General features: G+C 39.8%; 1 protein-coding gene across 2 annotated transcripts in view; it reads left to right on the plus strand.

Moving 5' to 3' along the window:
• Positions 1-101: 101 nt before the first annotated feature.
• znf281a (zinc finger protein 281a) overlaps positions 102-27591 on the plus strand; it is a 113730-nt gene continuing 86240 nt past the window's right edge. Inside the window, exons 1-4 of one of the 2 annotated variants that reach the window (XM_042393208.1) lie at positions 102-310; positions 1587-1681; positions 3782-3936; positions 4669-4794. The gene's annotated coding sequence lies outside the window, so the exon portion shown is untranslated. The remainder of the gene's footprint in view (positions 311-1586; positions 1682-3781; positions 3937-4668; positions 4795-27591) is intronic. The other variant, XM_042393209.1, reaches the window with a different exon arrangement.

The following is a 27591-nucleotide window of genomic DNA, read 5'->3' on the forward strand; positions in this document are numbered from 1 at the left end:
TGGCGGTGAATGACTGATGAGCAAACTTTTTCTCTTTAAACTTTGCAGCGCGAGCGCGCGCGCGCCCAGCTGCGGCTATATCTGCGCGTGGACAGATTCGGCCACGCGCCTGTTATGAGAGGGGCTGTTGGAGCGGTGTGCGTAAAACCCCTCTCTGCCCTGTTTTTAATGAGGAAAAGCTACAGTACTGCTAATATGAAACACAAGTAGAGACTTTTAACGCTAGGTGGCGTGCCCTAACCAGTTATTAATACACATTGAGACCTGCCAACAGTTGATATGGCGGCGTTGAAGTCACATTTGAGGAAAGGTGAGGCCAAATGTGACTATTTTAAGAGTTTCTGTGGTGCTCTGGAGTTGGAGGTGTAGTCTCCTGCTTCATGCCACGTGATTTGTTTTAATTTTAATAACCTTGTTGTACTTTTTATTTCTCCATAAAGCACTTCAGTGTTAGTTTTAGATGTGCTCTACAAATAAATTGACCTGTTCATAAACTCTTAGCCGTGTTAGCCAGGGAAGACATTTTGACTTGTCATGAAAGGAAAAGCACAGGTGTAACTAGGCTAATAGGATTAATTAACGATGGTCCCATTACATTTAAGTGTTCCAGTAAGCAAACATGCACTATAGTAGGGCCCTGGAGGTAGAAAGCCTAGATTGAATGCAGCCATCTTTAATGTAATTAGTTACACCTGTGCTTTCTCTGCTATGAAGTTGGTCAACCACACAGTTTGTTGTCAAAATCACCATGAATAGTAAGAGTTCACTAATTTCTGCTAATAGTACGATTCAAAGTTCATTTTTGACTTTGGAAACAGCAGTTGACATAACAAACTCATGTAAAGGGCCAATTAGAAGCTGTTGCAGAGCTTTCAATCATATCTTATGATCTTCATCGGCAGATGGAGTTTAATCAGTTGAAACTGTTTCCTGAAAATTTCTCAAATGGTCAAATTTTTATTTCACTTTAAGGATTTCTCATAGTTTATCAAACTTGGAAACAGAAGTTGACACAAGGTCCATTTAGTAGGTGTTCTGAAGCTCAATCATTTAATTGATCAATGACGAGGATAATGTTGAAAGCTCCAGTACAGCTACTTACTGGAGATTGTGAGATTGTTGTTGCCGTTTTCAAGGTAAAGAGTAAACGCTGAGAGCTAACATTGACAATCAGTCCTTTTAAACTGCTAAAAAAAACCATCTATAATTCCATGAATGATTTATGATTCAACAGACTTTATTCGGTCAAGTTTAAAAAAAAAAACAGAACAATAAATGAAATAATAAAGAGTTGCAGTGTCTGAGAGAAAGTAGCAAGGTCTAGGAGAAAAACTCTGATAATGACATGTTTGAAAAGCTACTAAATAGACCTTGAGGTGAGTTTGTTTCGTCAGCTACTGTGAATATTCCTCATATAGATATAAAATCATACTGGTTGTTTTCATCTACAATGACAGAAATCACTTCACAGTCATTAGAAAGAGATAAATGTGAAAAAATGTAAATGCTGTTTGTCTGGCATACAAATGGTGATCCAATAAGTCCTATCAGTCTCATGATAATATAATGTTCCTTCATGTTTGCAGAGCTTTGAGCTATCAGTAAACAGATGGATGAGGTGCTGAGGTCTGCTTCCCACCACAAACATGCGAAGGAACTAACAGCATGCAACACTATAAAGGTACGACCAACGTTTAACTCCGTATACTCTCCGTTAGCTCGTTCGACATAACTCATATTCCCCCCGCATTAACACCCAGTTTCCGTGCATGTTCCACTTTACTGGAGCAGCTCCGTACCACCAGCAGAGATAATTATACCCTCTTCAACTGAATCCAGAATGCAGCATAAAAGCAAAGTGCATCAGCGCAGAGCCTGCAAAAGCTAGTTAATGTTTGAGCAATCCTGTCAATCACCGCGATGCATCATTAGGTGTGTCTCCGTGATGCGTTCTGGTACAGGCGCACATCTTTTGAAGTCTCTTTCAGTACAAGAATGGATCTCAGACTGAGAGAGCAGACCGGGCCCCGACTCTCAGCTCATAAAATATATATTTATTTAACATCAGTTTGGATTAAAAAAAAAAAGGAATAAAGTTTACAGCAGGGGCACCACCGTAAAAATAAATCCTCTCTGCAGACAAACACAAACATTCATCCACCTTGCTTGAGGATATTTAGTTATCTTTCTCATTGTGTAAGACGAGTGCTCCAGCATCCCTTGTACTGGTCTCTGCTCAGCCATGTAGGTCTTATTGTTCATCACTGGCCAGCGAGCTTCACAGTGGCGCCGGGTTAACAAGCAGGCGGGTGTTATCCAGTAGCTGTATTGAACAGCGGCGGAGCTAATCAGCCGGTAACAGTCGATTCCTCCTGAGAGCGTACCTGCCAAACGGTAATTGAACTATTAACCGTCCTGGATGTGGCCGAGGTGGCTGTCTGGAGTACAGGGGTCTTAAAGGAATGCCTTTACTTTATCCAGAGTACACTGTTTATTTAAAAAAGATGGGTGCTGTAGTATTCCTTGACTTTACAGTATAAGGATGGTAAAACATGGTTAAACACTGTAAACATGGTCAAAGTTCCAAAACTTAAGTGAACGTTTGTAAAAATGCTCCCTGCAAGTCAAAGACCAGGGCTTCAATCTCACCTGAACGCTCCATTTGTTACCTTTACTTCCTCCTTGTGATGACGTCAGATTGTTCCCGCATGCCCACAAACAACTGTCTCTTCTGTAGCCTTTTTTCCTAAGGTTGTTCCACGTGTTGCTCACGTTGTCCACTTGCATATTTCAGATCAGATGGATCGGATCGGACTTTTACGGATGCATTTGAGAAGTTTCCATTTCGAGTGAAAAAACGAGAAGAAGAAGTGAAATCCCACTACTACTGTTTGTTGGCATATTTACCCCCAAAGCTGTCATTAAAGAAGAAATAATGAAGCATCTGGTGTTACATCATCAGAGACACATAATTGAAAATTAAAACAATTTTTATCTTTTTTTTTTTTGTCACTCGCTCTCGGCACTATCCTCCATCATCGAGGAACTGTAACTATCAGGAATATTTATCATTGAACGTCTTAACAGAGAAAATTTAATAAATCAATTTAAGCAACTAAGTTTTGCAACTAATCTGACTTTTCACGAATTCCAACAAAAGCTTTTTTTGGCATGAAATTTGTGCAGAAGGTTTTGTTTTTTTTAGATTTATTTGTAAGTTACCTGCGATGTTTCAACCAACCTTTATTTGCAAATGAGGAAGATGCAGTGTTGTCTGTCCTCTGGTTAGGAAACAGCTGGAGTTTTTTGACTTTACGTCTTGAATCTCTGATATTACTCCAGGAGGAGGATATATATATATATATATATATATATATATATATATATATATATATATATATACTTTTAATGTTTACAGAAGCAGCCATCACTCTGCCATTAGTGTGTATGCAGGTTTCCCCTGCCGTCAATGATCAGAGTCAATGGATTGTATCGTAACAGAAATTGCCACCTGTTGTTTCCTCCTCAACCTGCGATAGACAAACTGTTGTGCCAGCTGCTGAGCCCCGCAGTCGACAAGAGGTAGTAAATGACGCATGATTTCCTTGCAACTCCTCTTGGTGTTTTATTTCTCATTATACCAACTCAGGCATGCTTCTCTCAGCATGGATGGATTAATGACTAAGGAGAGAGACTGCCTGTCTTTGATTTTTGTTCTTAAACCCTAAACACAAATTGACATTACTCAGGGTTTTATGCTTTTTTTTTCTTTTTCTTACAGTCATCAGAATAGAGGCTCATCACAGGTGCTTAGACTGTCTGCCTTTGACTGATCGATGGGGAGCGAGGACAGGGTTGTTTACAGTCCCCGTGGCCTATCATGACATCTGTGGCCCTGTGCAGCTCTGCAGGCAACAACGGGGAGGAGCATTAAATGTGTGTATCTGGAAAAGAAGGGGGGTGGGGGGAGGAGAGTCTTCCGTCAACAGATGGCTGAGGGTGGCCTCTGAGAAGCTGAGGATCTAGAGCAGCACACTGATGATTTATCTATTGCTTGCTGTCTCTTAATCAGAAACAGTGGGAAACATTCTTCACTGTCAATGCTTGACAACAGTCTTTGTGTTTGATGCCTGATGTTGACAGAGTGGCAGGCTATACAAATATATCCCCCCCCCCCACAGCCTCTCTGGCAGGTGTGGCCGTTAAGGCGGAAAATCAATCAACTTTGGCAATTTCTTGCTCTGTTATTTCACATCATTTTTATGACTAGGTTTTTGATTAAATTCAGTGCCTTCATAAACAGCTATATATAAAAGTAATGTTTTCACCCTTCAGTAATCAAGTTTTTTTTCTTTGCCTTGGTTAGCTTTATTCTCTCCCTCATATTTTCACACATGAGTTAAAGCTTTGCTTTATGATAGCCGAGACTGGAATATAGTGAAAATATGTTTGCTTGAAAATAAAGATGGAGATTATTGTTGCAACAATATACTGGAAAATATTACCAGCCAGTCTGCAGGGAGATTGTTCTTGAAGTCCATATTCCCTCTATTGTATTTTCTTTGTCCATTTTATGTGTTTTTGCGGGGGTGGTAATGCTTCCCAGATTTAAAAAAAAAAAAAAAAAAAAAAAAAAAAAGATGTTTTTGTTTTCTCTGTTTTTATCAGCACTTTGAAGCTGGAGGCAAACCATGACAACACCATCTATATCAGACATGCAGGAGAAGCACAGAGACAACTCAGAAATATTTGGTAAAGAGGCTTTAATCTAAAAGATGTGATCCAAGGCGAAAGGTAAGATAAAAGAACAAACCCCTATTAATGGAAAGTGGTCTTTATTTTGTGCATCAGAGGTTTGGTTTGTTTTAGACTTAAACTCAGACACAACCATCACCACCACAACCTGAAGTGGTCTGAGAGTGTTGGTTTGTGGTTTGTTACACAAGATTGATTTTCACCGTGTGCATATCAAACATCCTCCTGCTCGCTTTGTTCTACATGTGCACTTTTACACCTTGGAGTTTGCCATACATCGATTTTGTGCAGCTGCATTCAGCTTGAATGAGTTCGCATGGATAGAAACAAACATGTTGTTGTGTTATTAGTAATCAAATAAATGTTACAGGTCTAGTTTTAAATTCTAGGAGTGGTGTACAGTGGTATGAGGTTTTCAGTCCACCCGTTGTCAGTACAAAGAGGACCGTGGTTCATTTGCAGCTGGTTAGGAGTGTTGTGACGCTGTAAAGTTAGTCCAACTTTACAGTCAGTCAAGTTTAGTTTCTCATGCAAGTCAATTTGTATGAGACTGGATCCAGTCTGGGGACCCAAGACCTAAACCTTAGCCATTGTTATGAGCTCTGGGTAGTGCCTGACAAAATGAGATCATGGATGCCAAATTCAATTTCCTTTTAGGTGGGCTCACCTGAAGGGAGGAGATGAGAAGCTTTAACCAGAACCACAAAGGAGTCACTTAAGGTGGTTTAGTTATCTAATCAGAATGCTATTTTGACATCTCCCTGTGGATGTAGGAGACCATGGGGCCAAACTGTAAATTCCTGAGGGATTACATATCCCATCTGGCCTAGAGGGCACTTCAGAATCCCTCCCGGAGGAGCTGCAGGAAGTGACTGGGAGGGAAATTTATGCTCTACCTCACGCTGCCGCCACCAAATCCAGATAAGTGTCAGAAATGGCAGAAATGGATAGAAACTGAACAATTTAGACAACTTTTCATGGTATAATGAGCTACATAAAATAATGGGCTGGCCCAATCCTTTTTGGGACATTAACATAATCTCTGAATTTGGTATAATGCCCCTAAAACTTTGCTTCAGTGCCGCCTAATCCCCAAATTTGTCCCAGTGCTCCCAAAGTTTACTTTTTATAATCCCAAAATTTGTTAAAGCACAACTGGTGCTTGAAATTGCCTCCAAGTTGACATTTTCAGATTTTACGATATAAGACAATAAGGGTTTATGTCTTTTAAATAGATAAATTATAACAAAAATCAACAAAGGAACCCATAGGGAATTCACAATTTCCTTTTAATTGGTAGCTGCGGGGCCACCAAGGGATCTATGATCCTGTTATGTTGTCAAGAGATTTGCAGTTTCTGAAAATTAATTAGAGGCAGCGGTTCTGCCTAACTTGCCACATTTAGTCTGGCCATACCCCAAAATTATTTGGCACTAGAAGACTGAAAAGTTCAGACCAGAAGCAAAAAGATCAGTGTGAGAGTGTGAGAACAAATAGAAACCATCCATTGACAAACTTTTGAATCTTGTGTTACCTTGACAAAACAATACATTGCAAAGCTTTACCTGGATGAAGAGGATAAGGGAGGCGATGACGTCACTGAAGTCTCTGTTATAACACCCACAGCATGTATCTGACGGCCGTGGTTGAAAGGGCCTCATATGTGGAGAACATGAATAGATTAAATGGCCTGTTCATTGTAAGTTTCCCTGCATGTGGCAACAATACAGCACACAGAATTGTATTGTATTATATCTTTAGGTATATTTGAGTTTATGATGTAAACCGGCAGCATTGAATCACTGGCATATTTCATTATGTTTCTGAATAGATCAGCCTTTGAATACACTTTCTGAAACCTTTGTGCATACAGAATAGTTCCTGTTCTTAGTGCCACTTACAATATAGTTTCCTTTTAATGACCCTGTTTTATAAGACCTGCGCTCCTCATATGGTTCTCAACTTTTCAAAAAGCCCATTTTCTGTGAAGAGCGACTTAAAAATCTCTCGACTTTCAGAATGGGGCTCAGCAAAAAAAGTCCAAAAGCAAAACTAGAGAGTTTTTCTGAATGTTCCCAGCTTTACTCCAGGGATCTCCAATCCCTGCAGCTCCAAAGGCTTACATGGCTTCCTATTCTATAAGCAGTTGAGCTGGAATTGCGGGAAGCTCTCTGAGACTGAGAGTGATACAATGGAGCTGGGCGGGGTGGGCTCAGATAAAGGGTGGAGGACTCAGCGGAGTATAGGACATAGAAATGTCCTTGAGAATCAGAGAATCCAGCAGGCTTTTAGCCAAACAGCTCTGCTTCTTTATTTTTGCCGTCCTAGTCTCTTCAGGGCTGCTGAAATCCCTTTCTTGGCAGGCAAACAGAGGAAAAACAGAAAATGTTTTTCTTTTGTTGCTTTTGCTGGAGATTACAGAATGGTGTAGGCTAGAGCAACATCCTAGTATGAGTGCTAGGAGGTGTGGGTTATGTGTATAGTTCTTTTTAGAAATACAATCATCTGAGCTGATCTTTAGAAAAATCTCAAACATGTTTATAATACAAAGTAATTGGTTTGTCATCTCTTTATATGGTTACAGTTTAGTGATAATTGGATTATATTTGCCCACATTTTGATCAAATCATAAGAATCCAACTATATACAAACATTTGTGAGTGGAAAATCCATATGTACATAGTTTTAATACACCAGTAACTTTCTGCATAGTTTGGATTTCTTTCCTTTTTTCCAGCTTGTTAAATTTGATTTGAATAAATATAATTTCCAATCTACCTGCATCAGGTTTGCTGAAAGTATCCATCACATTAATCTCTTTTTTTCTTTACCTTGCTATCTAGATAGCTAATTCTCTTCTTCTATTCTTATAACCATTTGGCACAAGCTCTCTAATTTGGTTAATTCGAGTAGACCTCCTCTACATGTCACTCAAGCATCTATGGTTCTTTTATGATGTGAAACTGACCAAATCAGTAATCTTAAAACAATACTGTAAGTATTCAGTATTGGAAACAACTAGTTCATATTGTCGTCCAACCACGTTGGAAGGCAAAAGTGTTATAGCTGTTCTGAACGGCCACAGTTGTCGTCAGGGTGAAAACTCAGCCGTCATATGTCATGATAATTGCTTAAATATGGAGATAACGGCGCACACTTTTGGACAGTCTTTCTTGGAAGGCATTCATAGTGTTGTACTTAATTGTACACGTGGAAGTAAATATGTAAAGAAACAAAAATAGCGAGCTTAGGAAAGAATTTCAAGCCAAGCGAAGTGGGAGTGAAGTTTGGATGGAAAGGCACTGGAAGGACTGGATGGCACCTTTCCAGTTGACATTGGAAAGCTGTGGGAGGAGGGGGTTTCACACATCAGACAAGCACTTCTGTAGGAGTATTCTGACGCCTTTTGCTACTGTTGTACCTGTGCCTTTCTTTATATTGACTTGTTTGTGTGTTAGATTGAGATCTAAAAAGCTTGCCCTCTGATCAGAGGGGAGTGCAGTTGCCTCATTATATGTATTGGATTTATACTTTGAATAAATTTCAGTGGCATGCTCATGTTCAATCCCTCATTAAGCTGTAAAGATCATCACACACCGCTCATTATGCACTGTCGCCATCAATGCAGCCACATGGATAAATATACTAAAGTAAACTTTGGTTTACGTCAGTGTAAGAAGTCAATCTCATTTCTTCTAAATGTTTATAAGTCATCTGTCACTAACCCAAGAAAAGCCATAATGTGCTCAAATGTGGCACCCGATATCTCCTGAAAAGTAAATTGAATTTAATAATGATAATAAAGTACAAAGTGCTTTCCGGAGAGACAGTGTAGAAGACAATCACAGCATAAAAACAACAGCAAAATACTGTTACACAAAAAAAAGACTATAGCATAAAAGACATTTAGAAATAAAATCATCCGTAAGATAAAACACAACAGAGCCGTATTATGCAAACAAATAAGTTTAGTTGTCAGACAAGAAGGCGAGTCTATAAAAATATGTGATAAGACGGGATTTAAAAGCCGAGACGGTGTCGCCAGACTGAATACTAACTAGAAGACTATTCCAAAGCTGAGGAGCCAGTACAGCAAAAGTTTGATAACCTTTTGACCTTAACCTGGATCCAGGAACAGCTAACAGGCACCAAGCAGATCTAAGAGGCCTTCTTGGACAGTAAGGAGATTAAAAGTTCACTGATGTCCTCCGGTACCTGGCCACGTAAGGCTTTTGTAAGTCATGAGTAGGATTTCAAAATGGATTCTACAAGAAATTGGTAACCAGTGGCTGCCGAGTTCTGCACAGTCTGAAGATGAGCTAAAGCACGAGCATTAAGGCAGGTAAACAGAGTGTTGCAATAACCCAGGTGTGAAGATATAAAAGTGTGTATTACTAAAAGACATTTAACTTTTCCTCATTGCATTAGCTGATAATGTGAGCAGTGAAGGTGTTGATGACTCTTTATGTTCGACTTGTGTCTCCCCACATAAATTCAGGCTTTACGCTCTGTTCACTTGCCTGAGACGGAGCCTGCTGTGCCTCAACATAACCAGTTAAAAAAAACCCTACTTCATATTTATACAACTTGCGCACCAGATAATTTCCTTGTCAGAGTAGGTTTCTTTAAAATAGCGCTTGATTGTAGGCTTCATGGGATTCTCTTCAACATGATCATGGGACACAGTGTTTCTGTTTCTGTAAGCCAGAGGCAACATTTTGAGTTTCAAATCTAAACTACGCCAGAACTCCCATAACCACAGTCCTGAAAATCATAAATAAATGTTATTAAGGGCAGAAAAATTATAGAGTGAAGTCACCCTGAAAATGAACTTTTGTTCAGCATCCGATACTGCCTCTGGCTGTTTTCAGCTGTCCATGTGCTCCACCCTTGCGCTTTGTTCCCCCTGACTTCACATGAGCATACTGGCTCGCCGACAGAAGGGATTTATTTCATGTTAACAAACGGATACAACATCTTTCTACAGTTTTTCACCAATTAGCGAATTATTACTGTGATTCCTCGGAACATTTTGCTCCAGAAGTTTTACTTTGCTGATGTTTAGAGTAGTTTACCTGCGAACTGACACAGATGACGAGCGAATATTCTCCACTTCCATCTGTGTACTCTGCTTCTCGATTTGCATTTCTCTTCGCCTTCTAACTGCATTTCTCTCTGTCCATCATTGCTAATGACGTTGCCTCGGTTTTTGTATTCCTCCCAACATTTCTAATTTAATTGAATGAAATTTGATTTTAGGGATTACTCCCCTCTCGATTTCTTATCACTGCATCATAGAGCTGAGAAATTGCTTCCTCCTTTTTAGATTCTGCTCCTAATCTTTGAGCAATTTCATGCAACCCAAAAGCCTAGGGGAAAGTGAGAAGATGTGAGAAAGCCGACACTTTAATCTTTGTCGCAGGTAAATTGATAGATCCACTGTTACTGTGAAAACATTCATATAGAACGGTGAAGTGGATGGCCGTCTCACACAGATGGATAAATTAGACTGAATTAACACAACAAGGAGAGTTAGTCCAGCACCCTTTTTAATATTGCGAAAAAGAGATCTTTTAAACTAGAGTTTTAGTATTTCTTGGGGGCAAAGGAGAAAGTTTTAATAACCACAGTTTTCCTAACTAAGTAGACTAAAGCTTTATGAGAGGTCAAGGGCTAATAAGGTGGAAAATAAAGTAAAAAATTCAAAACCAGTTGTACAAAGCAATCAAAATATCAAAGTTAAGCCTAGCATGGCATTTAACGTTCGACTTGATGCTGTAAGCCCATGTTCGATATTTATGTACGTAAGGTAGTTAAGAGAGCCTGCTGACCTTCCAGTATAATGTCATAAATAAATCAAATAAGTCATTGACATTTATGTTTTTTTTTTATTTATGTTTTGACCACAGTTGCTTCTTTGCCATTCAAATTTGCTAAAAAGCTTTTTGTAGCTCTGCCCGTTGAGATTTTCCTCAAAGTGACTGATGAATTTCTGTCTCTGTGTAAATGTTTGTATTATGAAAATTACAACCTGCCATCTGTCAAGTGTGAAACAAAAATACTGAAAATGTGTCTGAGTGTGTCCTGGTGGCTCAGTTAGTTTTGTGTACCCAAATGGACCTGGTGCTTTTGTCTCCCAACTCCCCCCCCCACCACCACCACCACCACCCCACTGTCTCTTTCTACCATCAATTGCCACATAATGCCAAATGTGTGTGTGTGTGTGTGTGTGTGTGTGTTCACTTCTGCATGTTACTTTCTTGGGAAACTGTCAGTGGTGGACAGTTCCAGTCAGCTGTGCTTCTGATGAGGATAAATGTCCACAGTGACCTTGGTGTTTTGTAAAATGATTCAAATCTTGACTTGCTATCAGATGGCCTAATCAACCATGTAGGGTCAGTCAGTCCTGCATATAGAGGACACGCTGCCATCATAAACACCCCCTAATCCCTTTTAATCAGATTCTATTACTGGACAGACCTTCCTTGATTATATCACTCCACTCTCGGTCGACTGCCCCGGTTTCAACCGAGCCGACCGCGAAGCTCGGTTGAAGTGAAAGGCTGCGTGGAAGCGATGTGTGTGTGTGTGTGTATACCAAAACCCTGCTCCGCAACGCTGATGAAATCCACTCTGTGGTCTATTGATCTGGCCTGCAGTTTGATTGATGCTGTCTTTAAAAATTCATTAGTTTGAGGCATGGGGGAGCTGCAGGGCGGCAGGCGTTCCTGTAGGGCACATTTGTCTATGTTTACAGAACCAAGAGCATTCAGTCAGCAGCGAGAAAAGAGGCCTGACGGGGCCACCCAGCACCCAATGAGTCACACTGTCACTCTGTACGAGATGCACTCAGAAACACACACATACATAGTCCCACAAGGTTAGAAAAGAAGCTAATATTTTGCACATTCTCATGCACCTACATGCCTATCTTTGGTTATTATTGATTGCCCGGTGTGAAGCACCTCATCCTTCCCCGTGTGCTTATTTCAGACCGGCTAAAAAACAAGGCTCTTGTTCTGCAGCAGCAGCACCACAAATCCTTCATCTTAACAGATGTAAAATACATACACTTCATTTAGAGGCTGTGGTTGTTCAATTATCTCTGTGAGTTCTGGGTCATAAATCAGCTGTAGGGAGATTTTATGGAATATTATTAATAATGTATTGAGACCATAATATCATTATTTTATATTAAACAATTTTCATACATTCAGATAATCCCAAGATCTTTTGAAAAAGGTGAAAATGAATCACAGTGAAAGACTTTTTTTTTTTTTTTTTTTTAATATTTAATCTTTATCTTAACTTTGTTGTGGCAAAACTTTTCTAATTAGCTCTTGGATGTGACAAACACTCTCACAGGCTGCAGAGCAGAAGCACTTTCTCTATCCTGCACCTTTCCAAATGTGTTTACGAGGCACTGAGAAGCAACATTTTAGAAACAGCGGTGAGTGCTGCCAGAGCAGTTCACTGTAAGATCTACAGCCCACCGGTGCCATGTCAGTTGATAATAACTCGTTACATCACAGGGGTGATTAATACTGTTTGGACAAAAAGAGAGTCGGGGAAATGATAATAGATTAGTTCAATTAAAACAAATAGAGGGAAAATGGAAATGTTAATAGAAAAATGATTCCCCCTTTTAACTTCTTGTTTAATATTGTTAAATTTATTTGTGTGTTTAAGTGTTTGTTCCTCTTATGTAACTGTACTGTCAAACAGATTCATAAACTCCATTGTTTATGATTTAATTCCAATCTTAATTGATGTTCTATTGGGGTTTTTCTTTTTGTAATTATATAATGAATCTTTTATTTTATTATCTAATTTCACACCCATTAATGATTTATTACATTTGCAAGTTTCTGCATAGCAGGTTTCTTACTGGTAGGTCTGCAGTGTTTCCCTGCATGCTGGGGGATGCTACAGACTTAATGACCCTGAATAAGAATAAAGTGAAACTGAGATGAGGCTTATTGAACAATAAACCAAAAAATATTATGTCTAATTGTTTGTATGTACACATTTTTTATACAGATAAACATTATGACCAAAAAAAGAAAAAAAATCAGAATTAAGAGTCAAAGTTTGACTTTTAAGACAAATTTATAAAATAATATCAATTCTGTGATATGTCAATATATTGACTTGCCATGAGTATTTTCATTTTTGTCATTGCTAAAGTCAAAATTCTCTCTCTCATCTTAGAAATGACAACATTGTGAACGTCCCTACAGATAGAGAATACCACTCGAAAGTTTGCACACCTTCAAGTTCACTTGAATGAGGAAGTGTGCGACCACACTTGTGACCGGTACTGTTCATTTTAAATGTTGATCTCTGTCCCTATACTGTGTGTCCCAAATGTATTTAATGTAATCACTGTGAGCATGTGAAGTATTGATCCTCAATGTCCTTTCTGAATGTGCAGCTCCTAACTGTGATCATAAATCATGGAGCTACTACAGGGGATTCACCCTAATCGATGTTTCCTCGTGCGTTTGGGGACAGCGGCGGCCGACCCATCGAGGACTGGCAGCAAATGAGGAGTTAATTACATCACGTGCTGGAAAATACCCCTGACTTGATAAGCAGGGCCATCACGATGTGTCAATTAATGCTTGTTGTTAGTTATAGCTGTGTTCTTCAATTAGTGCTGATTGGAGGCAGGTCCAGTCAGTACTTAATGGTGAACAATGGGTCAACAAGACGGAGCTCTCGTAGCGATGATAAGTGAGGAGAGGAGGGTGAATGAGGGAGCCTGTAAATAACTGTGAGGAAGAAAGATATTAATGTGAAGAGAGAGAATAAAAAGGAGTGAAACAGGCAGAGTAAAACGGGAAGGAAAGGCTTTTGTCAGCCTAATCATACTCCTGCTGTAATTGCACTTGTAGCGAGTATCACATTGACTATGTTTACATGCACAATATTCCTACTAAGCTGTTTACATGGCTAATGAAAATGAATATTCCACTAATATTCCCATTTACATGCAGCCGTGCATACTCCGTTTATCACATCAAAAAATGGAAAAGTGCCATTGTGCTTCTTTGCATGAAAATAGGATCTTTTATAGAGTTTTCCACTGGTGGCAGACTTGTTCGACCATGCGAACACAGCCTCCCTCTTTCATTCGTATAGCTACCTTCTTGAAAAGGTCGGCGTTGTGATACTTGCACATATCCGAAAACCTGTTGATATCTAAGTCTTTAAAAATGTTTAAAAGTAGGTGTCTTGTCAACACACAGAGCTGACTGTAACCAGGCAAGAGGCCGTGTGTTGCAAACTGTAGTAAATTGAGACACATCTTCCAAGTGCGCTTGTATACACGTCCAAAGAATACTCCTAAAACCTGAAAAATGTTAGCATATCCCACATGTCTTAATTGGAAAAATCTACAAAAACCTAATTTGGAATATCCAAGCGGAATATGCTGTTTACCTGTATCAATTGGGAATATTGTCATATTCGGAGTAATAGTGGAATATCAGCGTATCAACGTAGTCATTGAAACCCTACACCCACTCAGCAAACCACCACAGACAAATGTCCACAACGCTCTCACTTCCACATGAAAAGCAGAGACTGAACAGAAGGCGATCCCTGCAGTCTGAGCTCGCAGCTCCCCCGCAGTGGATTCTGGGTCAGGTTGTATTCACCAGCAGAGCGGAGGGAAAGCCTCGGCTGTCAGGACATAAAACACTACAGAGCTGCCGGCTTTTTGAAGCAGGGAAATGAGAACTTGCCTCTGCCTGAGCTTACATCACCCCTACTCCTCGCCCACTCCCACCGTGGAGTAGGGAAGAGTTCAGAAACACCGTTCCACTCTTGGCTTTGTCAGCACAGACCAGAGCCCACGCTTTGTTTGTGTGTGGATGTACGAGTGATAGACATTTCTAACGTGAAGTTATACCACAGAGGATGTTTGTTTTATTTGTGTGTTGCAGCTCTGACATACTATATCACAGCGCGTGTGCTTGTTTAAGTGATGAATCTGCCTGCATGTGCATACGTTACATGTGAGAGGCTGCCCCCCCTGGCTAACATCATCACAATACTGTTTTCATCTTCATGACTCAGTGGAATAAAATAGCACCTCTGGCTCCAACGTGTTACACAAGAGGCTTGTGTGAGAACATAGGACGGTAATGACTTCTCTCTTCTGCAAATAGGAACGTGCATATCGTACCAGCCTGAAACTCTCAAAGGTAACACAGGCGTCCTCGGGTAGAATAAGTCTGTATGATGCACATGTATAAACACTGATTAGGCGAGGAGGATCTGTGGCAGCGCTGTCTCGCACAGGTTGGAATAATGAGATCAGAGAACGACTCCAGTCCTGACTATAATCTAACTTTATGCTACTGAGCACCGATTCATTTTTCCTGTCGTGGTAATTAGACACCAGTGGGCATTGCAGGCTTGAAACAATGTTTATAGCTGTCACCTGTCATATCTGTACTCCAACACCTACTAATATTATGCATCAACATTTTTCCCCCAAAACCATGATCTCATTGGAGGGTTTTTTTTTTTTGTATAAATGTGTTGCAGAGGTAAATTGTGCATGAAGCCTTCATCTGAGGGCTGTACTGCTCAAAAAAACTCATTCTTTCTGTAGCCGTACAGTATGTAACGAATGACGCAGGAGCATTTCCGTCTTTGATCTCCATTCTCTCACCTTGTGGCTTTGTGTTCTCTCAAAGACACATTCACCGCAGTAGATTGGTGACGCACATTAAAAACAGCCAGAAACTTGGCTTGATTGTAGAAAAGGACCCAAGGTTTCATTTTGCCGGAGCTGTTGCCCATTGATTCCCAGGAAAACTAATGAAGGCTGGAGTGTAAGGGTGATTAGCCGACAGCATCACAGGCCCCCTTTAGCTCTTTTGTTTCAAAGAGAAGAGAGAACGACTTGCATCGCTTTCTGTAGCCTCGACCAGCTTTCATATTTAATGTGAATCCCCATATTTATTCTCTCTGTGTTACAGATGCCTTCTACCAAATCTTTAGCGGAGCAGGTAGAAGTTTTGACAGTTATACACATGCCTTTCTTTCTCTCAGCCTTTCTCGTTTTGTCTTACTTTCTCTTTGCAAATTAAACAAATGTGCTTAATTTTTGAGAGATTGGTCCATTGGTGGGCTTACTCTCCAAGGGATGAGAACATAGACACCACAATTAATGATGTTTCCTCCGTCTATCCTCAAGTGATCCGCATCGGCTCTTTAGCATTCACTATAGTGAGTCATAAGAGGCGTTTGGCCATATCCAAAGAATGCAAACAGACCTTTTAGTTATCAATACACAGTAAAAATGTACCAAAGTTGGGTGAGCATTTCTATGAAAGCCCACTAGTAATACAATGCCTAATGCCTAATATAATGGTTCATCTTAAAATAAGACAAATTGTTGTTTGTATCATTGTGTGTGTGTGTGTTTGCACATTTAACCTTGTTTGATTTCATTTATTCTTGACTTGACTCTTGACTCTAAATTAATTTTACACATTCCCGTGAAGCATCTCATAAACACTAGATCATTGTTGTATTCAAAGGTTAGAATATCTACATCACTGCATGTTTTTGTGCGTGTCATTGTGTGAGTAGACGCTCGGAGGTTCGTTGAGGGTTGTGAATATGAAGCTGAGTGCAGCTCAGACAGAGGTGTTGCAGGGAGAGGACAGAGGTGGGTGGGCTGCTTGAGAGGCGTGCCCTGATAAATCACTTCTGTTCTGGAGACGTGAGCCTGATGCCTGAACTCAAGCGTGACCAAGTGGTGAGGGGAAGAAGAGCTGATCAAAAGAGGGAGAAGAGAGGCGGAAAATTGAAACTTAGACTGCTGGCTCCACCTCCTCCTCCTCTTTCTCTTTTCTCTCTCTCTCTCTCTCTGTGTGTTAGTGTTGCATCTTTGCAGACAGGAAGCTACTGTAACTACCTTTTTTAAGGTGTGTATGTATGGATAAATTAATGTTGTTATGTAGAGTATAGCAGAGGCGAACAAACTGCTGTTCTAATATTGACTGTCATCCCAAATGCTATGAGTGTAGTTTAGTGAAACATGACAGGATACTGGGAGTGTGTATTTCTGTGTGGAGTAGTGTAGAGTAACTATCCATGTAGACATAGTGTGAACTTTATGTGATTGCCGGCTCAAAATATATGAATTACACACCTTCACCGCAACAATAGGGCAGTTTCTGGTTAAATCTAACACCTGTTTAATGATGCTGGCTTGTGACTCCATAAGGCATATAATACTTAATATAAGATGCCACCAGGGGTTCAGGTAAGGTTTCTTGGGGTGTTGTGGTATTCCTTTTTTTTTTTTTTGTTATTCCTCTAGATGTGGCGGTGGCTTGTGTTAAAGCCACGGCTTAATTACCATACTTGTCAGGCTCCCTGAGCCATAACGCCTAAATTACCAGAATTACCTGCCTGTGGTGTCACATTAATTGTGAGGCAAACACCTGTCATTATAAAAGATAATTAAAAAAATAATCTATTTGAAAGATAAAGAGAGTGGGAGGGAGTGTTTGGATGCAAGAGGGGGCAGTCTGCCCGAGGCGTTTGCAGACCCATGAGAGTTAAATGTGCCTGAACTCTTTAATGGTGCCGCCGTGCATCGAATTTCTAATCAGGCTGCCAACAAAGAACCTGTGCTGTTTGTGCTAACAGGTGAGGCTGCACCGCTGTCTGTCAGCCAGATGTTGAATTATCTATTAAAATAACAACAACATCAAGAACAAGAGATGGCAGCTGAAACATTAAAGCAGGTAAACACCGGATGGAAAGCTAAAAAGACAAGCAATACGCATGTTGTACAAGTGTCAGAATGACAATAAGCCAAGCAAATGGGAACAGAAAGGGGAAGGCATGTCGATGAACAGCGCGGTTGCTTTTGTTTATATAAAGAAGAATTTGTGTTCCAGGTTTGGGAAGCTCTTGCTGTAAAGGCTGCCAGACCTGGATATATAACCATAGAGGCAGGGAAGATGTGCAGTGTAAGATGGAGTGTGTTGTATCCTTCATGGTGACTGTGTTGTTTGTTCTGCGCACTCAACCGTGATAATTAAAAGACTCCCTCCCCCCTTTTTCCCCCCAGAGTGCTCACTGTTTCCTACACAACTGAAAGAACAGCTTCTCTGCATTACCTAACATCCAGAGACAGACATGAAGAGACACACATTGTACATTTGTGCTACAAATCCAGTGAAATCCACTTTGACTGAAAATGGAATCATTATTATTTTTTATAAACCCCATGTCTGCTGCAGGGATGCTCCTCTGGTCTGTTTGGTAATTTCACCTCACAACTATTATTGTATTATAAGTTCTGAGGATAATAACTATGAATTGGTGATTTGTGACTAGAAGGAACATCTCACCAAGTTTTGTTCAGGCTCCACAGCTTATTTAAAAAAAAAAAAAGCCCTTAAAGGTTGCTCCTACTCAGATGTAATACATCATATCCATCTGTTGCACTTTCCATAAATACTTTCTCAAGCTACATATTTTTGCTATGTGGTGTCATCATTTTTAGGACACACACTGCTATCGCACCAGCACAAAATTCCCTAATGCGTAAAGTCGTAATACAGTTCAGTTAATGGATTAAACAACAAATCAATTTTCTTTTAACATCCTAATACCTCGACTTTGGGTTTTCTGTAAATGCAGATTCCCGATCCAATACCTGTGCTCTCTATTTTCTTTTCTAAATTTAAAATCCATTCACCGCACTGTGTGAACTGGCAGCTTGCTGTGACTGAAAACATAGTTATGACATTGATGCAGAAACTGTATTTAACCGTGGATCAGTCACATCTGGCCCGATCCGCGAAATCATGACAGTATTGAGACCTGATACTGATCCGGCAGATCTGATTGGAGCATTGCTACTAATAATCTCAACTAGACATATACTTACATAAACTTTATTTACATCAGTTCATTGCTGAATAGATGTCTGAAATGGCAATATTTTTAACCTGTTACAAAAACTGTATTTTAAGAATAATCAGCATCTGTACGCCCTAATTTTTTTTAAATGCAGGATTGCATGTGGTTAAGGATCTTGTTTTCCATTCAGCTTGACTCTAACTGATGTCCCTCTCCATTTTCCACATCTGAGGCCTCGACTGGAGCTGTTTCCAAATAAGAATTCATTTATTCATCCTTCCTGGAAAAGACAGATGATATTGGAGGAAATCTGACCTTGTGCAGGAACAGAATGACATCTGAATATTCACCATATACTGCAGGAAGCGTACTTGTTACTGTGAGATCCACTATACAATGCACTGAATTAAATTGGTAACCATATGGCATGCATTCAGCAAATCTATTTCCTGATCGTTTAAGTGTAAGCTGATACCGTCTTTGGGGAAATAAAATGTCGTAGAATTCATATTAACCTCTCGCATAAAAAATAGGAATGACTGAGATTGAGTTGAAGACAGACGGTGAAGGTAACAGTTAGTGACAGAAAGGCAGGCGAGGAAAAGCGTCAAGCTGCAGCATTTCCTCTGAGGGACGGCGCTAATCTTGACGTTTTCCTCCATGCAGCTTAAATCCATCTGATTCCATTTGCATATACACACTTTCTCATGTCAATTACAAGACCTCTGACAGAGCCGCGCCCACGTCGACTGTAGTTTACATCTGCTGCACTGTGAGGAGAGGGACAAGGGAGCAAGAGCTTTACACCACAACACATGATTTTAAGAATGTATCCCAGTGCCCAGAGTGGTGTTTGACCCTTTCAGCCCGAGGCTACAAGCTCAGTTTTTGTAGTTCTTCCATCATATTGCACATTTACTTTTTCAGAAGAACTAGGGATGTTTGAGAACAAAGAATCATTTCATGTTATATAGTTTCATTCAAGATGTAGAATTTTGTTTTCGTAGAAAAAAATCCAGTAATCAGAATGAGTTTTATTAGATTTATTTACATTTATATTACAGAACAGTAATCCAACTAATTAGTTAGTTCTGTGTAGCTTTTGGTGAAGCTAACTGCAGCTATGCACATGCAACAGCATCATAACCAACAGATATCGCAGGCAAAAAAGAGCAACAACTAACCTTTATTCAAATAAATGTTTACTTGACTTTTATTTACTTTATATCTTTATTGAATTTTCACAACATAAATCGGCAAGCGAACCATTCTGACGGATTCATGTGTTGCAAAAACAGTAGAAACATTAACACAAGCCTGTGTCCATCCCATATATAAATACCTTTTTATAATATCAGGGATTAAAAAATGGGGAAAAAAAGGGAAATAATACCTGTTACATTGTACTCATTAAAGGAATAGTTTGATATTTTGGGAATTATGCTGATTTACTTTCTTGCCAATGAAGAGAAAAATGATAACACTCATAGTTATACAGAAATTAAGTAGCCAGCTAGGTTAGCATAACATAAAGACTGGAAACAAACAAGATTTTCATCAAACAAGATCCAAGTTTTGAAAATAAAAGTTTGCCAGATCTTATAAAACTTTCCAGTTGAGCAATGAGTTGTATGTTTCAACTTGCAATAACTGACCCACTTGGGGAACACAACACTGACATATCATCACCTCTTAAGTTATGATGTCGAACTTGCTAACGAGCGGTTGTTTATTTACATGTCCAGCAATTAGGGAGCAACATTAAGAGCTGCGTTTCTGTCCGCTTGGTTAATGTAAGTCCAACATTCACTCTCTTTTAGCTCTTTTTGTCTCTGCCAACTCCTGAGGGAAATATCTAGCTCTTAATTTGGTCGCTAAATGCTCCACTATGTTCACCAGCTAGTCGCTAACTGTCTGTTCGCCATTTGTTGCTGAGCAGCTGCCCGCTGCAGGCGAAAATGACACTATGAGGGCAGTGAGAATGAACCAAAACAGTAAGGTTGCAGCCAGACAGCCAAACAATGAGCTTAACTCTATAAAGCCGAAGGGAGCTGCAGAGTCGCTGATAATTCTCTGTCGGTTCATCGCTACTAGCGACACCTCTGACATTACACATTGTCATTTGACACATGACAAATTTGTTATTGTGAAAAATATTGATTATAGCCGGTTGAAGTTGTTTGAGTGTGAGGACTATTATCTCCTCAAACCAGCGTTTATGAGACGCTGGTACAGTAGAATCATTCAGCTTTTCTGCTTCAGGGTTAAATGGGTTAAAACCTAAAGGTGAATTTACAAAAACATCAAAACTATTCCATATTACAGACTTATTGTTTTTACAACCTCTTCCCCCACCTCAGGGGAGTCGCCAAAAAGGGAAACCAAGTGTGGTAGCTAATTTTGCTCATATAGAACATAATATGTTGACTGACAAGTGAGATATTCCAGTTGAATCGTGTACAGTATGAGCTTCAACAGTAGGTGAAACTGTGAGGGTTAAACACAGCTTGTAATAAAATGAGTTCACCCATTACAAGCAGTTTCTTTGTGTTTATGTATTCCGCTTGTGTCTCAGGGGTGTCTGGCGTGGAGAAGCAAACACACATATCGATGCGTACGAAATGATTTTTTTCCATAATGACTTTTCTGGTTTATTCTTCTCTTATGATTCAGCTTCAAAAAAATCAATATACACCAGCAGCTTTCCTCTTACTATCGCAATTTATCATCACAAAATACATCCACACATAGACAAATGCATAATGTAACACTTATTCCCACAGTAATCTGGGCTATTCATGGTGACTCATGCTTGCCACAGTAATGAGTGAGATGCCACATAAACAGGAAGAGATAAGCACGCAGGCCTCTCAGCCATCATCAGGCTCATCCTCTGCTCCGCGGTCTGCTCAGCATGGATATTTCAGCGCCCCAACTTAATGCTTTTGTTGGTGGGAGCTAAGTGGTTGTGACACACACCTGAAGATACAGACTAGCAGTCATACTAGATGTCAAAACAGAGGAAATGGTTTAAGCACATACTGCTGCGCTGTTCTTTTTAATGCGCATCATCCCGTTCTTTTGATCTCCTTGGATCATCAGTGATGTCAACCGCTTGTTGGTTGCTGATCTGACTTTACTGCACGGATGAGAGGAAGCCTGCAGGAAAGCAGCGGATTTTGCTTTTTGGAAGAGAGCCCGCATGACAGGGTTCACTGTGTCCTGTGTTGTTGTTGTCCATAGGTCGGCAGTGTGAGAGAGGTAATAAAAGGTAGATAAAACCCACTTTCCCCCTCGGAGGGACAAGAGATCAGATTTTGCCGCAGCTTTTTCCTGGAAGATCCATCTCTCCAACAGAGCATCCAGGCGAGAGGCCTGAGACTCAGGTGCACAGCGTCCAGCGAAGCAGAGATGAGCTCTGACTGTGTGTCACTTTGACAGAAATTTTCTGTTTCTGTCTTTGTGCTTCAATGGATGTGTGACTATATATATATATTTGTGGGTTTTTTTTGAGCTGTATGACCAAAACTGTATAGTTGAGTGCAGAAAAATGCTGCTCTAAAGGCTGTAAATGACAGCACCTGTACCATTTTATGTCACACAGAAGAAGTGTATTGTGGTTTCATATACATGTAAAAGCTCATACTGTACATGTCCACTTTAGTACTGCATAGTTCACTGCTGAGTGAACTGCCCCAGTGAGGAGGAAGATGTTTCTCAGGGGATTCCTGCACTGACAGTATCTCTCTTGCAAGCTGAGCCCAAAGTCTCATGGGGTATGGAGGGTTTTTTTTTTTTTTTTGTGAAGTCTCAAGAGTCCATCACATAAAGTAGTGAGGACAGATCCTGAAGGAATGGGTCATGGATGAATCAAGGAAGGATTTCAACACATTTGTTACAGATGGGAAAAAGACTTCACTTGATCAAGAAAGTAAAGGGGTCAGTTCACCGAAATTACAAAGAACATATTTTCTCACTTACTTCTAGCGGTGTCTAGCCATGCAGTTTGCTTTTATTCTCCCAGGTTTTGAGATATCGGTAAGATTTCTGACGACTCTCCAACACAATGAAAGAACTCAGCATTGAAAAATCTACAGCGTCATCATGTTTTTGAAGCATTCTTTGTCACACAGAATAATCCACAGACCTCACCATGAACACTTTACATCGGAAATACTTTCTAATACATAAAGCCTTCTTCATACCAAATTCTTTCTTATCTACTTTGGAGGATATCTTCTTGCTCCAGATAAACTTTTAAAATACATTTTTGCACAAAACAAGGACTGTGGATTTTGTCCTCAATTATTTATATTGTACTGTAAGTGCATTAGGAAAGGATCTTTTAATGGCCAGTATTTTTCAAGACAGACTTGAGAAATTGTGAACCAATCCTTTTTAAAGGTTATCATTGCACTGTTGGACCAACTTCTTCTTTTTGCCTCATCGTTACACTGATACTTGTGAAGTCTGCTCATCGTAGCTTCAAGCTTAGCTCCGAGTCAAATCCTCAGATCCGTGGACGTTCTGTGCATAAACACTGTTCAGCTCTGCCGAGGCTACAGTATCACTATATTTAAATTGGGATGCTGTTTATGAGGGAGACAAATTCACGGCACTGCAGGACTAATTGGACTTAGGCATATGCGGACTGGTGGACAGCTTTGTTGACTGGTAAATTATGAATATTTACAATGAGGTGAATCCTTTTCAAACAATTAGTACTGATGCTTGCTGTCATGACCCCTCAAGCCAGGAGGGTCGAGTATTTGTCCGGTCAAACTGTGGCGCAAACGACTCTCCGTGGGGACGCCGCTACATTAGTTAGTCAAGACGAGATTTGCAAATGTTTCACAGAAAATGCCCGTCATAATCGGAGAACACTAACCGAGCTGGCAGCACAAACGAGCATCAGCTTGCTCTTTCAATTTTCACAGCAATTACCTGATTTTCTTCCAAGGGACTGAGCCAGGTTTATACAGATTTGCATTTTCACAAACATAAAATACACACACTCACAGAAACATCTCAGGATTATCATTAATTTATGTAGTATCCACACATACTGTGTACAGTATATAGTATGTAACTTCTATAGATTTCTCTCTATTCCATTAAGACTTACAAGATTCAAATATACTTTTACATATCTAACCATCAAAGAAACTTTTCTGCGTCTATGAAATATATCACTCTGGTGGCTTACAGCTCTCGGTCAGACACTTCTCCTCCTCTAAACTCCGAAGTAGTCATGAGTCCATTTACTGAAGTACAGCACTTGAGTACCGAAACTTGTACTTGTACTTTATTCTGGAGCTATTGTGCTTATTTCCACAGTTATAGTTACATCGTAGATTAAGACTTAACATCCAAAATATATGATCAGTTTATAAAATAGAGTGTATTTATATAGATTAAACAGTTTTAATGGATGGAGTTTGCGCAACTGAAGCATCTCCATAAAGAGTGAGATGCAGTTGAAAGCTCTGGAAAAAGCCAGTAAGTGGACCTTGAGTTAAGATTTTATGTTAAACTGGTTAACATTTGTTCCGAGTTGTTCAGCTACAACATTAAAATGCTACATACAAGTTAATGCATCAGTAATAATAATCCAATAATATGACCAAATTGATGAATAAAGCATTTTTTTTTAATTTTCATGTCATAACATGTCATAAAACTTATCGGGAACAATGTTTAGGTACACAGACCGTCATCAGGTTATTTCATAGGTTATGTCATAACATTAAAAATGGTCTATATCCCATGACACACAATAATACAACATATAGATAACATCTCCTGGCAACTGACATTAATTTTCCAAACAAAAACAAATCTTTGCTGAAAACTACATACTGTATCGTATCGTGAAAAACATGTTTTACACAGAAAAACCTTTTATAAAAGCTACTTGTACAAATCATTTTAATGACCAGGCATCATTCAAATACTCACACAAAGGAAAAATGTCCACTTTACAAAGTGTTTTCATAATTCCATAATGAAAGTAATCGTTTTTAGTTTTACTGAATAATCTCTTTTTGTATTTTAATTATAATACAAAAGGCATCTGTTTAACTCACATAACTGACAAAAATTCACATAATTTTAAATACCAAACTTGGTTTTGATTAAATACGTTCTAAGTTTTGGCTTATTCCTGATCTCGTTAGCCCATTTTCCTTTAAACAAATAAATAACAAAATCTTTAATCAAACTAACATAAACTTTTTTCATTCGATAATATGATTAACACATATCTGTATTTTTAATTCTTAAACACATTTTCCTGCTAATACATCTGTATTTGAAGTAAAGTGTGGGTTCATGACTTTTACTGCCAACAAAGTATTTTTGCATTGTACTGTTTCTATTCAATACTTCTTCCACCACTGATTCCAATGAACAGTTTCAATTTGAAGCTTTTTATTGTTCTGCTTTCCAAATTAAAAATTAATCATAACTACAATTGTGCAATAAACATGCTCGGCTGGTAACTTATCTCTGACCTTTTTAATAGTAATTCTTTATCTCGTCATTGATGGATGACGATAGAATCCATTCATGATATATTTAGATAATATTTAATATTTTCTTTATAATTATTAGCATAAGAATGGAAGCCGACCTCTGTTTCATCTGGCTTCTGCTTCAAGTCAAAGCTCTCTCCGAGGATGTCACAGTGTGACACGTTTGAATGTCTCCTCAGAGATGAACTGTGGCAGGATGGACAAAATGGATGAAGCAACTTTCTCTGGCAGATGCTGGGCTGTCTCCTGTTGTCTCACATGGGACCTAACACATTCAGGGCCCCGTGGGACTCGACAAACAAACAACACCTTCTCCACAAACACACAAGCACATCCCTCAGCTGCTTGGTAGACAGTGTTTTTATTTTTTATTTTTCGTGTTTGGGATATTTTAAGACGGACCCTCCCCCTCCCCCGCCCCGCCATGTGCAGGATTGTGCCGGCATACCCTGAGGAAATTTTGAGGCTATAGTGCACTTTAATACATTTTGAGAGTAACAATAATCACTTAGGAAATAATGTCAGTGCCAACACATAGATGAAAATTGGACTAGAATCCAACACAAGTCACAAATATGGTCAATTTTGAGATTACTCTTTTTCAGCTCAGTTTCTTATTGCATTGAAATCACTTTCACTGTCAAACTAACTGAGCAGAGGAGCACAACTGCAGTATCTTTCAGGTTTTTGCCCTAAATTACCTGACAAATGTTCTAACACTCATTACTCAAGTTCATCCAAACAATAAGCCATAATCTAAAAGTTACACATGACGTGAAAATTAATGTATAAAACATAGTAGAACAAAAGGAGAAGCTTTAACTTAATAAAGATATATGACTGTTACAGCCAGGACCCCTGAACCCAACCACAACATAAAAATGCAGGGCAAAAAAGATAAGTTTTCATGGAGATAAGTCATGGAGAAAATCCACGGTGGAAACGCCCATCACCATCATGACAGCAGCTGACAGCAGGTGAAGGAAGCCTCCTCCCAGTCCCAGATGTGCCCAAGTGCTGGTTCTTCTCCTCACTCACTTAAATGAACGCTGTGTTCGAAATCGCATTCTAACGTACTACCTACGACATACTCAATCAGTATGTACAGCATACTGCCTACTAAATGAATGATGAAGTATGCCATTACCAGCAGACTGTATTACCAACACCATATTGGTAAGTCCAGTCATGTGTGCTTTGAAAGTGCAACCTGTATTCAAACAGACTGATCTAGTAGTAAGTGTTGCATGTATGTATGTTACAGCCCCCCTCGCTCACGTAGTGAATAGAGTGACAGGACTGTACTGTATGTGCACAACATGTATTGTGAGCTGTTGAGCTCTGCTGGAGAGATGATGCCAACCTTTGTTCACAACACACCGTACAACTCAGTGATTTTAGCAATTTGTCTCTTTAATTTAACATTTTAAGAAATACGTATATTTAAAAATTTAAAAAGACCCATAAAAAATACAGAGAACAGGACCTCAATGTCCTCAATTGTAGATACGGGCCTGCTGATCCTGACTGTGCACCGCCGCGCCGAGCACTCTCTGCTGGCTCTCTGGACACTTTGAGCCCGCAGGAGCCTGCTTCAGTCTTTTCCATCCTGTCGTCTCTTCTCTCCCTCCACAGTGGAGCTGCCCTGACCAGCTGGTGGAGCTGGGTAGCTGCGGGCTGCATTGGACCCTGATCAAGTATTGATGTCTGGCTCTCCGTGCTGGCTGACTCACCAAAGAAGAGCTCTACGAGACAGAGATAGAGAGGAGCTCCAGAGAGGGTGGCGGTTTCAAAGAAAGCTTGCATATAAAAACTGAACAGTTAATTGCGCTGTCTGGAGCCAAGATAATTTCTAACATGCATAGGCGATTTAAAAGGAAACTTTATCTAACTTTCTAAACCACATTTAGATCCCCGTTAGCCCCTTACCATTCATTTGCTTCAGATTTGACGTTCTGCGTATTTACTGCAAACAGCAGATAAATTCTGTTGTGGAGGATTTAACAGTAGATGAGAAACAGCATGGAATCACTGACTGTAGGCCTGTGTGTACAGACTATGTCCAGCCTCATCAGTGGCAGGTGCTTTGGCAAGGAAGTGTGAGAAACTAATCATGGTTGCTGACCTTTTCCAGTCCCATCATGCTGTGCATGGCTATTCTCCATGCAAGCTGTTGTCAGTATGCATGGGCTAGACGGAGCCACCAAAGGTCCAAAACTCTCTCTCTGATGGGGTTGGGTCACTTCACCCCTGATCTCAGTTGCTGTTTGTGTTGTTTTTTTTTTCTTCCCTTCAGCATGTTCTCACTCCATGTCTGCTGTTTTTCCTCTTCTGTGTGAAGTGAAGCAGTGCTGCTGATCCGTGCTCAGGTCCACTGCCTGCCCAAACTCAATACAGTTTA

This window comes from Thunnus maccoyii, chromosome 18, assembly GCF_910596095.1.
Source record: "Thunnus maccoyii chromosome 18, fThuMac1.1, whole genome shotgun sequence".
NCBI lineage: Eukaryota > Metazoa > Chordata > Actinopteri > Scombriformes > Scombridae > Thunnus > Thunnus maccoyii.